Source organism: Callithrix jacchus, chromosome 13, assembly GCF_049354715.1.
Source record: "Callithrix jacchus isolate 240 chromosome 13, calJac240_pri, whole genome shotgun sequence".
Lineage (NCBI taxonomy): Eukaryota > Metazoa > Chordata > Mammalia > Primates > Cebidae > Callithrix > Callithrix jacchus.
In genome coordinates, this window is record NC_133514.1 from 14,883,425 (window position 1) to 14,896,154 (window position 12,730).

At 43.6% G+C, this 12,730-nt stretch overlaps 1 long non-coding RNA gene across 1 annotated transcript in view; it reads right to left on the reverse strand.

Annotated features, from left to right (window-relative positions):
* LOC103787449 (uncharacterized) overlaps positions 1–10,861 on the reverse strand; it is a 39,215-nt gene extending 28,354 nt beyond the window's left edge. The window contains exon 1 of the long non-coding RNA XR_013525494.1: positions 10,532–10,861. This is a non-coding gene — a long non-coding RNA (uncharacterized LOC103787449). The remainder of the gene's footprint in view (positions 1–10,531) is intronic.
* Positions 10,862–12,730: the final 1,869 nt, after the last annotated feature.

Consider the following 12,730-nt stretch of genomic DNA (forward strand, 5'->3'; position numbering starts at 1 on the left):
CTGTTACAAATGCACCACACTAAAGCCAGATGTTAATAACAGGAGAAACTGGGTAGGAGGTAAGCAGGTATGTGGGAATTCTGTGTTTCCTGTTCATATGTCTATAAACCAAAACTGTTCTGAAAAAAATAGTGTATTAACAAAATTTTGACCAGGCACGGTGGCTCACGAATGTAATCCTAGCACTTTGGGAGGCCGAGAAGGGTGGATTGCCTAAGCTCAGGAGTTGGGCCACACGGTGAAAGCAAGTCTCCACTAAGATACAAAAAACTAGCCAAGCCTAACAGCATGCACCTGTAGTCCCAGCTACTCAGGAGGCGGAGGCAGGGAACTGCTAGAAAGAAATCCGAAGATGAAGTCCTACTAGCAAGGATCTGAAACTTGGAGAAGAGGCAGAGAGACATGAGGAAAAGGACAGGAAAAGAAACCAAAGAGAAAAGCGACTCCTAGAGACCCTACCGGAAGCAAATTCCGGGATGCAGAGGTTGCAGTGAGCCAAGATTTCGCCACTGCACTCCAGCCTGGGCAACAGAACAGGATTCCGTGTCAAAAAAAAAAAAAATTGTTTTCTTTTCTTTTTGACAATTAACTTTGCCTTCATAACTTTCCAGATTCTCTTTTTGCATAAATGAAGGATAAAAATGAAATCAAATTATCAATATTCTCCCATAGGCTTTATGTGTTTTTATAACTATGTATCATGAGAATTTTCCCATTTACTAGACATCTACATTATTTTGGCTATATTGATTTCCACTATGTATACCGCAAGGGATTATAGCAATTTCCCATTTTTGGATATTTAGGTTGGTCGTGACTTCTGGTAAATGAATAGCACTATTATAACATTCTTTCAGTTATATCTTTTTCAAACATGAGTTTCTTAGTTTAGGATAAGCTCCTAAATGCAAACTGTTTGATATAATCATATGCATAACTAAGGTGTTTTATATTTATCATCAAATTTTCTTCCACCAACATGCCTGTTGTCAATCCTTTCCGCCTGCTCCCTGTGGCACTGTTATCATTCTACAACGTTGATGCTAACTCTACAGGCAAAAGATGCCTTATTGTTATTAGTTTTGATTTGCATTTTACCAATAATGAGCTTAAATATATTTTAATATGTTTCTTCGCCATCTAGGGTTCCTTCTTATATTTTACTGAAAAGTATTTATTTCTAAGTTAATTAACATATTAAAAGAAATGCTGGTCAGGGACCTACTTTTATTTTTTTTAAAAAGACCTAAATTTCCAAATCTATAGGCCCTCATATTCACTAACATAAATAATTCAAGTGTATAAAACACAGGATAATAATTAATCTTACTTTAACTTTTTAATTTCCATTTCTGTTAGTGGCTACCTGATGGGGTGGGGAGAGCGCAGGAAGCATAGCAACTATTAAGCACCTGAATCCCAGCTGGAACTTTTAAAAGTAAGGTTGTTATATTACACAATTGAGCAGGAAAAAAAGAATATACAGGAAGATAATAAAAACAAGAGTAGGCAGGTTACTCCCACACGCTGATCTTTCCATTTCATTGCTGACCTTTCTATTTCACCTATACCATGGTGAGGTTGTGCTATTTTTTTTTTTTTATAGATACAGGGTTCACTGTATTACCCAGGCTGGTCTTGAACTCCTGACCTCAAGCAATCCTCCTGCCTCAGCCTCCCAAGCACCTTAGCCTCCCAAAGTTCTAGAATTACAAGTTTGATCAAAATCCCAGCAAGCTATTTTGTTTTTATTTTATACCCAGCCTGTACTTTGATTTTAATGAACTATAATTGCTATTAATAGCTGGCATGGATTCCTTAAAGTAATTGAACCATCACCCAAAATGTAGCAGAATGATAAACTCTTCATTTTACTTACTTAGAAACTCACTGCCCTGTTACTAATAGTTTTACAGCCACATTTTAAAGCATTAGGAAGAGAATGGGAGAAGTTCACCAGTAGAGAAGGCCCCTCAATACACCTCTGAACAGAGGCGGGTAGTCAGTGAAGCAGTGCTTAGCATGCGTGGCTTTGAACCCAACCTTGGAAGTTACAGACCTACGCTGCAGACTCTGGGCTCAGAGGGCAGGGAAAGCAGAAAGGATGGGGCAGGAGACATGGCGTTAATGGAAGGTCTGTGTATGCACAAGTCCACCACCCCACCACAATGCAGCAGAGAAATTAGGTGCCTGTAGTCTCCTCTCACACATGCATGTCAGGGAGAGGCAAAAGGAAAAAAGCAAAACATCAACTAGGGAATACAAGCTGCCTTGCCCACAGCCTTGTAAGGACAATGACAAAGTTTGAGGGCACTTATGTAATGAATGTCCCCCTGCCCTTTCACCCAGTTAGCAGGTCACGTCCACCCTCACCAAGATGCAGGTCAGTCTTTCTATTGCCTCATTTTTAAATATGAACAAGCAATCAGAGTTTACCGGAAAACTGAAGAAAGTCTACAACGCGAAAAAAGAGAGACTATTACTGCAATAGTACAGCATGTTCCGAATGTACCACTTGCAAGATTTCAGGAGACAGGGTTGCTAACAAGCTCAATAGAACCAAAATGCATAACTCCCCACAATCTGATTGGTGATATCTCTTTGATTTCACCTGCTATGAACTACTGAGAACAACTGCAAGTTTGTTTGCAAATTTCCAAAGAGCAGCTGGTGTTGCTTCCCTAAAGATGCACAGAGAGCCAAGATACCAGTTTCAATATGCACTGCCTGGTTATAAATAAAGTCAGCCCAATTAGGGATTTCTGCCAGTGTCTGTGAATACTCCACCTAGAGGGCATTTGAGTTTGCTACACACTTAAATATATTTGATCAGATAGATAGATAGATAGATAGATAGATAGATAGATAGATAGATAGACAGATGTCACTTTTTGCTTCTTACAAAAAGTTTAAGAGCTAGACTCACAATGCATAGCTGCTGCTCAGGCTTTCAAGTTTAGAAAAAACTAAATGCTGTTATTCAGAAACCAATAGTAGACAACAAGAGAAATACTGGGTGTACCTGTGTTGTTTCTTGCTATTACTGGTACTGAAGCTGGTGCATGATCAAACCTTCATTTTCCTGCTTATGGGCTGCTACCATTTCATTCACAGGAAATAGACATGTAGGAGATGCTGGTGCGGATTCCTTCATGTTTCAGGGAGAACTAAGCCACCACATGTGATTAAACTCGTGTCCTAGACATTGAAAATGATGGTTGGACATTTCTATCAAGGCCTATTATTTTTTAGAAAAGCCAGAAAATGTCATTCTATTGACTCTTCTGAGTCCTTTTTCTTCCTCCAGCTCAGGACTTTCGGGGCTGCTCTATTTTGCTTTCAGAAGTTGAACTTGAAACAAGCAGCTGCTGTGATTCTTTGACATTTTATAGACAACCCACTGCAAACCAACTCTTGTAGTTTAGGACTAGATATTTTGGAGATTCTGTTGGTACTCAGTACAGCTATCACCAAATTGCTTTCAACTGAATGATGAATACTTCATTAAGGTCAGTGCAAATCTTACAATCAAAATATTAATTTGCTTATAGGAAGTGGACCTGAAGCTATTTGAAAGAATTCTCAGAAAGAAGAACCAAAAGACACAGTCTCCAGTGTCCTACTTCTAATCTTAGGAAGTGAAAGCATGGCTTGAATGCCTCATGCTACCTAAACCAGGAACAAAAGCAATTCACAAGCAGCTCCTTCACAGCAACTGCTAAAAAGATTATTGGATAGTGCCTACATTTTTAAGAATTGAAATTGGAGTAAATAGTGAGGGGCATGAATCAACAAGCATGAAACTTGGCTAAATTTCAACCCTGACCTTAATAGCACTGACTGAGGAAAATTGCTGACACTGTTATCAATGTTTAGTACTAGAATCTCTTGTGCTTTCAACTGGTTCTCACAGACAGGTTATAGGATTCACCCCAGATACTCTATGAACATACAGGAAATCCAGCTGAGAACAAATGTGGCCCAGTCTGTATCATTAACTCTGATCATCCCTTACCAAGCTGAGAGAGTATAGAGAGAAACTCTGAACTCTTCCCCCAACAGTTAATATTTATAAATGAAGCCAGGTACCGTGGCTCACGCCTGTAATCCCAGCATTTTGGAAGGCTGAAAGCAGGCAGATCGCAAGGTCAGGCATTTGAGACCTAGCCAAAATGACGAAACCCTGCCTCTACTAAAAATATTAAAAAATTAGTTGGGTGTGGTGGCATGTGCCTATAGTCCCAGCTACTCTGGAGGCTGAGGCAGAAGAATCGCTTGAACCTGGGAGGTGGAGGTTGCAGTGAGCCGAGATTACACCACTGCACTCCAGCTTGGGCAACAGAGCAAGACTCCATCTCAAAAAAAAAAAAATTATAAATGAGCCCCCAAGTCCAATTCTCACAAAGTAAGTGCTATCAGAGGCGTAAGTGTCAGTAAAGCAGTTTCTGTAACATTTTGTGGCACTTCAGCCATAACCATATTCACCAACCATGGATACTTCTAAACGTTGATTTCAGAGAGCTTTCTTAAGTTGTGAGGAATCCATTTCAGGTATCCCTTGCAGATGTACCTTCTATGAGGAAGGCAGAGGCTTTTGGCGGAAGAAATGGAGGAGTTTGTTGGTGCACTCTAATTTAAACTCATTCCTGACTTCCACAAATATGCACAGAAGCTTCTGAATGTTTATCTGGATTCCTAGAACTGTAATTAAAGTTCTACTTGAAAGTCCTAGGATCCACAAAACCGAACAATCCAATAGTAGCTGTTTGACTTTTTAATATCAAAATCGCAGTAGTTAGCAAATAACTCATTGCACTTAAAAGCTGGCTACAGTGAGCATTCTGAGGAGTTTCTAAATGGCATCTCATGCCATCAAAAACTAGAAGCACAGCTCTGAACCCTTTGTAGTCCTCCCTACAATGTCAAGGAATCCACACCACCTATTCCTTGTACTTTTATATACTGCCAAAAAATGTTATAAGACTGTGAATTTTCTAGCAAGGGGAAAGAAAAGGCCTCTGGTAGAACTGAAAATGTCTACTTGAGACTGCATTAAGCAAAGACCAACACTCGCTGTGTTTCCTGTGAACATACCTGTGTTGATTACGTGGTTTACTGAGTGAAACAGAGTCAGCCGACATATAACTGCATTTTTCTAACTGCATCAATTTCTGATAATGCTTACAAACTTCACTTTCACTGCCCAGGAAGTGAATGAAGCAATAGAGCTTGTATGGCTTGTATGAACTTTAGAGAGTAAAGTTCTCCATTCCTTGGAGATCAGATACTCTCTAAAGTTCTGTAAAATTCTTATAAACAAGTTGAGGTTTGCAATAGAAGCTCAAAGTCTTCCAAAATATCAGCATTAATGCAATAGCTCATTTTGAGAGGTGAAGTGTGTCAGTTCTTCTTGACATTGCAAAGAATTCTCACCTTTGCCTACAGAAAGTCCAGATGAGAATTTGCTATGTATAAGTTTTTAGCAAGAAAACAATGTATTTGATTAGAGAAGACAGGTATGGACAGAAGTATACAAATATTACTGTCATATATGAGAACTGAAATCAACGTGTTGACACTGGTGGCCTTCCGTTTTCCCTTAATCAAGAGATCGACTTTTTGTTTTCATTTTGTTGTTGTTATTTTTATTTTGAGCCTCATAGCAGGTGCAAGGAAGGCATTAACAGCCCTGGACACCCAGCATTCAAAGAAGCCTTCAACGTGTTGGTCCGCATTGCTTAGGGCCAGCTTCAAAGCTTCTCCCAAGCTTTACAAAATACACACCAGTTACTCCATTCAAGTCTCCTTAAAAAATTGTTTTCAAAGTTTTGCGGCTTCTCAAATGACGGCATTGACTTATTTTCTTTGTCCAACAGCCCTAACTAAGGTAAAACTTCAAAGAAGCTCTAGATGTTGTTCTCGCTGGCCAGAGAGAGAGCACGCATGCAGGAGGTGGCTCACTCAGTCCTCAAGGGACCACCAACAAATTCACTTTAGTTCTTCCTGGGAGGCCCTTCTGGAAATTGAACTCATAAAGGCAAAACATGTATAAGGCAGTAACACAAAAGGATTCACATGCTACTTGATTAATCATCTGGCAGCAGCCTCGTGGACTCCAACTAAGACTCAGCCTTTTTCTCTTGGCCAAGGAATAAAATGCAAGGTTGTGCTCACCTAAACTTTGCAACATGTGTAGGAGTAAACTGTAAGGATGGTGAACCAACAGGAAGAGGACACAGCATGAGACAGGGCTAAGGGTACTGATAGGGGTCAAACCACTGGAGATGTGGGATTGAACATGTTAGCGACTGTAACTGAGATGCATTCCAACGGTCTGCTTGGCTCGGGGATCATAACTTAGTGGTAGCCTCTATTGACCAAGGTTGGGATTCCAGAACCTTCCTGGTATAATGTGAAGAACAGAGTTCAAAGGCTTATGAAGATGGGAATGTAGGGCTGGATTTATCATATGCAACCTGTACACCCAGCCCCACCTTCTCCGTCCCCTAAGAGGGCTCTCAGGACATTCTCTGACTAAGACACTGAGAATCACGGCAGTGGGCAAAGCAGCAGTGTCCTAGGAAAGCTCCCTGGGGCCCATCTCCCAGATGCCAGTGTGACCCTGCAGGATGCTTCTACTGAGATGGGTGCCCTGATTTCAGGGGGAAGATGACCAGCAGAGGCCAATGGCAGCACTTAACTATCAGAGTCAAGGTGGGCATCACTAGAGTGATGAGCAGCAGGAGCTACTTGGTGAATGGGAATCTTCTGATCCCCACATTCCTTGGTATGAGGTGGCTCATGGACCACAGTGTCCCTGGGAATGCAGTGCCTGGAGAGCCTCCTAACATAGCTCTTCGTCTGCGGAGTCACCAAAATGGAGCGTCTTGCATCATTCCAATGGAAAAGCTTTCCTCCAGTTTCTAGACACAAGCCATTTCGCAGATCCTTCACTGAAGAGACCAAGTCACCTTAAGGAAGGCCCCTGCAACCCTGTCACATGTATGTCCTCCTCCATGCCTTCTCCCAGAGGACATGCAACCTTAAGAAATGGAGATCATGCACTAGAAAGAAGAATCTCTGGAACTTTTGTGACTTCCAAGCCCCTAGCTTGGAACGGGTGCTTATTCCCAGGGACCCAAAACATCCACGTGATCCACTGCCAAAGTGGAAGGAATGGGCTGTCCTGATAGTCAGCTGACAAGTGGAGTTTTAGCCCAAGTCCAAATCACAGCAGGCCATGTAGGGACAAGGACATCCCTACCATCACTTCTCCATGTCCTCGATGCACAGTTAGAGTCACCACACTCAACGTGGCATGCAGAATGCCCACAGTGGCTCTCTGACCCCTACAGTGAGCACTACTTTCTATCCTAGCAGAGAGGCCCTGGAACATCCCCTCTGCTAGGACAGAAACCCAAAGCTTTACTACATCCCTAGAAGAATCTGCAGAAATTAAAGCCACCATCAAAGACTCAAAGGAAGAAGTGGTGATACGTATCACTTTTCTCATGTTACAGATCTGTTTGGTCTGTCAGGAGCAGATGGATCTTGGAGAACATACGTGTTCGTAAATGTAAGCAGATGCTGCCTTCTATCTCAGCTGCTGCCCCAGATGCAAAATCTTTCCTGGAGCAAATCAACCCAACTCATTGCATCTGGTACGTCATATCCAATGTGTCAGGTGCTTGGTTCTCTTTCCACCAGTTTCCAAGAAACATGAGGAGCCATTTGTTTTAACTGGCAGAACCAATAGCACACTTTCAAGTTTTTTGCCTCACAGCAGAAATCTTAACAGTCTTTACATCTTACTGGTCCACTACATTGGCAGTGTTATGCAGGTAAGACCTGATGCACCAGAAATAGCGACTTCCTTAGATACCATAGGAAGAAGGCAAATGCAAGCTGGAGGATGAGAGACGAGCCCTGAATCTAAACAGTGTGTCAGGGTATTCGATCCAAAGTGAAAACTGTTGTACCTTTCTCTCTTATCACTGAAAACGAGATGCAACTACATGGTGGGTCTCCTTTTTGAATTTTGGAAGAAACACATCACATTAAATGCGCTATTTTGATCCATCCACCCATTAGGTTTCCAGCATTAAATAGGGACCAGAGGCAAGAAGGTGTCTACAGCAGGCTTAGGCTTCAGAGAAAACTGCACTGTCACCTGGGCCTTATGACCCAGAATATCCACAATGCTAGAAGTCTCTATGGAAACTAGCAATGCAGTGTGAAGCCTCTGACAGCTTCGGCAGGGGACTCATCATGCAGGGCTCTAAGATTTAGAAGCAAAGCCTTGCCCTCTTATTCAGGTAATTACTCTCCTTTTGGGAAGTGGCTCCTGGCTTGCAATACACCTGACACGGACTGAACAGCTGACCAGGGGACATCATATGGTTATGTGGCCTGAGCTTCTCATCACGGATGGGGTGCTGTCTGTGTGACTCATAAAGCAGGGGATGTACAGGTCCAGAGCCGGACATTTCCAGACAGAAATGGCTAATGAATGAGGCTCAAGGAGGTGCAGAGAGCACAGGTGATCTGCATGAGCATCTGTCTCAGATCCCCTGAAAGCTGCTCCTGTTCTTACATCTTCTCCCTCAGTCCACTCCCACAACCTCATGGGGAGTTCCTTCCGACTCATTGATTGAGGAGGGAGGAAGTTTCTGACTTACAGTTAGTTCTGTACAATACAGGAACTGGCAGCTGCTTATTGGAAACCAATCAGTAGTGCCCCAAAAGGCAGAGGGAGGAACTTCAATCAGTACATCTGTTGTCCTCTTAGAAGAGGTAGCCGGAAGTACAGTTACACTGACTCATGGCCAATGGCTAATGGTTTGGCAGTTTGTTAGGGACCTGGAGACAACACGATTGGAAAATTAATGGCAAGGGCATCTGTGGCTGGATCTCTGAGAATAAGCAGAGATATGCATGCCACTGCAGTGGAGGCTCTGTTAAGAGCCCAACTAGGAAGGTATGAACGGGTCCCCTTCCCAACAACCCAGTTCTTGCTCTGTAGACCGACTTAACGACAGTTCAACTTAGGATTTTTTGACTTCATGATGGTGCACAAGTGACGCACATTCAGTAGAAACTGTATTTCAAGTACCCATATAACCATTCTGTTTTTCACTTGTAGTACAGTATTCAGTAAATTACATGAAATATTCAACACTTTATTATAAAGCAGGCTTTGTGTTAGACGGTTTTGCCCAGCTATACGCTAATATAAGTGTCCTGAGCATGTCTAAGGTAGGCCAGGCTGAGCTGTGAGAGTCAGTAGGTTAGGCATATCAAATGCATGTTTCACTTAGATGTTTTCAACTTAACCATGCGTTTGTCAGGTCATAGCCCCATCATGAGTCAAGGAACATCTGTCTGTCCATGTGCAAGAGGCTTTGGTGTTAGGGATGGGGATCTTTGCATGAGCACTAACACGAACTCTCTGCCAAGGCTAACACAGTTAACACCTCTGCCTAATCTGTCAACATTAGAGACCAGCAATGGGCTTCCACGGTGGCCCCTTTCCCTGGGAAGACAGCCAGCTGCTTGGCAGTGGATGGTTACCCTGACCACTTCCACAAAGGTGGAGGCATAAACCTGACCTCACTGGAATAGATGTGCACTTTCTTTTCTGGGTAAAAATGCTTCTGCCAGTACAATTATCTGTGGACTGGCTGGGTGCAGCAGCTCACGCCTGTAATCCCAGTACTTTGGGAGGCCAAGGCAGGCAGATCACCTGAGGTCAGGAGTTCAAGACCAGCCTGTCCAACGTGGTGAAACCCCGTCTCTACTAAAAATACAAAAAAATTAGCTGGGCATGGTGGCGCGTGCCTGTAATCCCAGCTACTCAGGAGGCTGAGGCAGGAGAATTGCCTGAACCCAGGAGGCGGAGGTTGCGGTGAGCCGAGATCGCGCCATTGCACTCCAGCCTGGGTAACAAGAGCGAAACTCCGTCTCAAAAAAAAAAAAAAAGCCGTGTTCACAGCTGCTGCTGAGCTGCCATCAGTTCCCCGTGCCCTCAGCGTTCCGTCGCCATGTTGACCCCGCCAGACCACTTCCCGAGCTGCTGCCCTCGCAGGGACCAGTGGCCGGCAGGCAAATGCCCTGGGGAGCCTTTTTACCCTGCTGCCTGGGACTGGGGGATGCCGGAGGGGCCTGCAGAGCCGCGCGCCAGGCTCACGCTCCCCCGACCCCGCAGGCTCCGGCCAGACCTCGCCCCTCCCCGCTGTTGTCTCCAGCCCAGGGCTGGGCTGTTCCCGCCGGCAAAGAGCGAAAGGCGCGGGGCTGCACTCGCCCGCTCTGCCCCACAGGCTCCCTCAGGTTTTGGTCCCAGAAGTAATATCTGAAGGATAGAGAAGGAGACGGAAAGCAGAGAGAGAGCCTGAAGGTAAAAACCTGCACTTTTGCGCTACTTAAGAGGGGCTGGGCCGAGCCTCGGGGCGCCGCCGCTCAGCTCCCCCGCCTGGCTGCGGCCGCTTCAGGGGTTCTTAAAGAGACAGGACAGAAGGGGGCTGGTTTTACTCACAATTCTGAAGTCGTCCTCTCCGGCTGTACCCCTCCTCTTGTGGTGTACCCCTCTCCTGGCTGGCTCGCCAAAATGTAATGTTGGGGTTCAGGGTACCCTCAGCTCCCCTGAGAGGATGTTTCTCCAGGTTCTTGGTTTCCTGCTCTCCGGAGAATGAGAGGGGCCCACGGCGCAGTGTGCAGTCAATGCCGGACTCAAAAGTGTGTGTAGAAAGTGATTTCTTTAGAGACAGAGAAACAGGTGACTCCCACACTGAGTGAGAATCCAGAAAGATAGAATCCAGGAGAGGAAAGCCGCTTCCACCCAGAGCGGAAGGGAATAGAGAGAGACGGAGTTCAGGAGGGAAGACCGTCTTCCGGGGGAGACTGCGGAAGGGGACTCCATGGGGGAGATCCAGGAGAGAGAAAGACGGCTTCCAGGAAGGGAGTGCTCGTGGGGGGGACCCAAACATGGAGTCTGAAGGGGTGTGGAAGAGGGGACTTGTAACCCGGGAGGAACCCCCACCTTCTCCAAGACCCCCGGCCAGTGAAAGGAGTTCCTTAGAACTTCCCTGGAGTGACTGACTCTCAGTCTCTTCCCCTGTCGGTGAAATTCAAACTTAAATCTCCCGGATGGAGAGAGATGGGAAGAAGGCATGGCGGTGGGAAATTCTTGCTCTTAAAACTACGCCACCTTGTGGACCCTGGAAAGAGAACACCTTCCCTCAGAAACCTAATTAATTTCAGAAGCACGGTAGTCCTAAATGTCAAACCCCGACAAAACTAACATAGACATTAAAAAACTCTTAGACCTAGCTCAACTATAAATATTGATCTAACATTCTAAATAAAACTCTACACAAATTGATAGCAGCTTTGTTATAAAATAACATCCATGAATTAATATCATTTGTCACTTCAGTAGAAGCAAATGAAAACCATGGTCATCCCACTAAGATTTGTTAAAATTCGGTAACTGCTCTTTAAAAAAATGACTAAAATAGGAATTTAATAATACTTTTATAAGTAAGAAGTATCTATGTGATCACAAAAACCAGACATGTATCTAGTACCTACTAGATACTTGCCATATCTACATATTTCTCTAAATGTATCCCTAATAATTTTAGTTTGGAAGGATTTTATTAGTGTCATGTAAAAAAAATGCTATGATCAAATAATTTTGAAAAATAACCAAATTAAACAACCTGTATATGTGTATTCTAACTCCCTGAGTGCTCCATACCCATTTGACCTATATCACATTGTTTCAACAGAACATCTCCCCACACTGGCATTTTATATATATACAAAAATATAGTTTACTGCATTTTAGGTTCTGGGGTACATGTAAAGAACATGCAGGATTGTTGCATAGGTACATACATGACAATGTGGTTTGCTGCCTAGATCCCCATCACCTATATCTGGCATTTCTCCCCATGTTATCCCTCCCAAACTCCCTACCCCCCCACTGTCCCTCCCCTAAATCCCCCCACCACAGACCTCAGTGTATGATACTCCCCTCCCTGTGTCCATGTGTTCTCATTGTTCAACACCCGCCTGTGAGTGAGAACATGTGGTGTTTGATTTTGTTCGTCAGTTTGCTGAGAATTATGGTTTCTAAGTCCATCCATGTCACTACAAAGGACTTGAACTCATCATTTTATATAGCTGCATAGTATTTCATGGTGTATATGTGCACATTTTCCCTGTCCAGTCTATTATCGATGGGCATTTCAGTTGGTTCCAAGTCTTTGCTATTGTAAACAGTGCTGCAATGAACATTTGTGTGCATGTGTCCTTATAGTAGAATGATTTATAATCCTTTGGAAATATACCCAGTAATGGGATTGCTGAGTCAAATAGAATTTCTATTTCTGGGTCCTTGAGGAATCGCCACAGTTTTCCATAATGGTTGAACTAATTTACACTCCCACCAACAGTGTAAAAGTGTTCCTATTTCTCCACATCCTCTCCAGCATATGTTGTCTCCAGATTTTTTGATGATCACCATTCTAACTGGCGTGAGATGGTATCTCAATGTAGTTTTGATTTGCATTTCTCTAATGACCAGCGATGATGAGCATTTTTTCTTGTGTTTCTTGGCCTCACATATATCTTCTTTTGAAAAGTGTCTCTCATATTGTTTGCCCACTTTTCAATGGGTTTGTTTTTTTCTTGTAAATCTGTTTTAGGTCTTTGTAGATTCTGGATATTA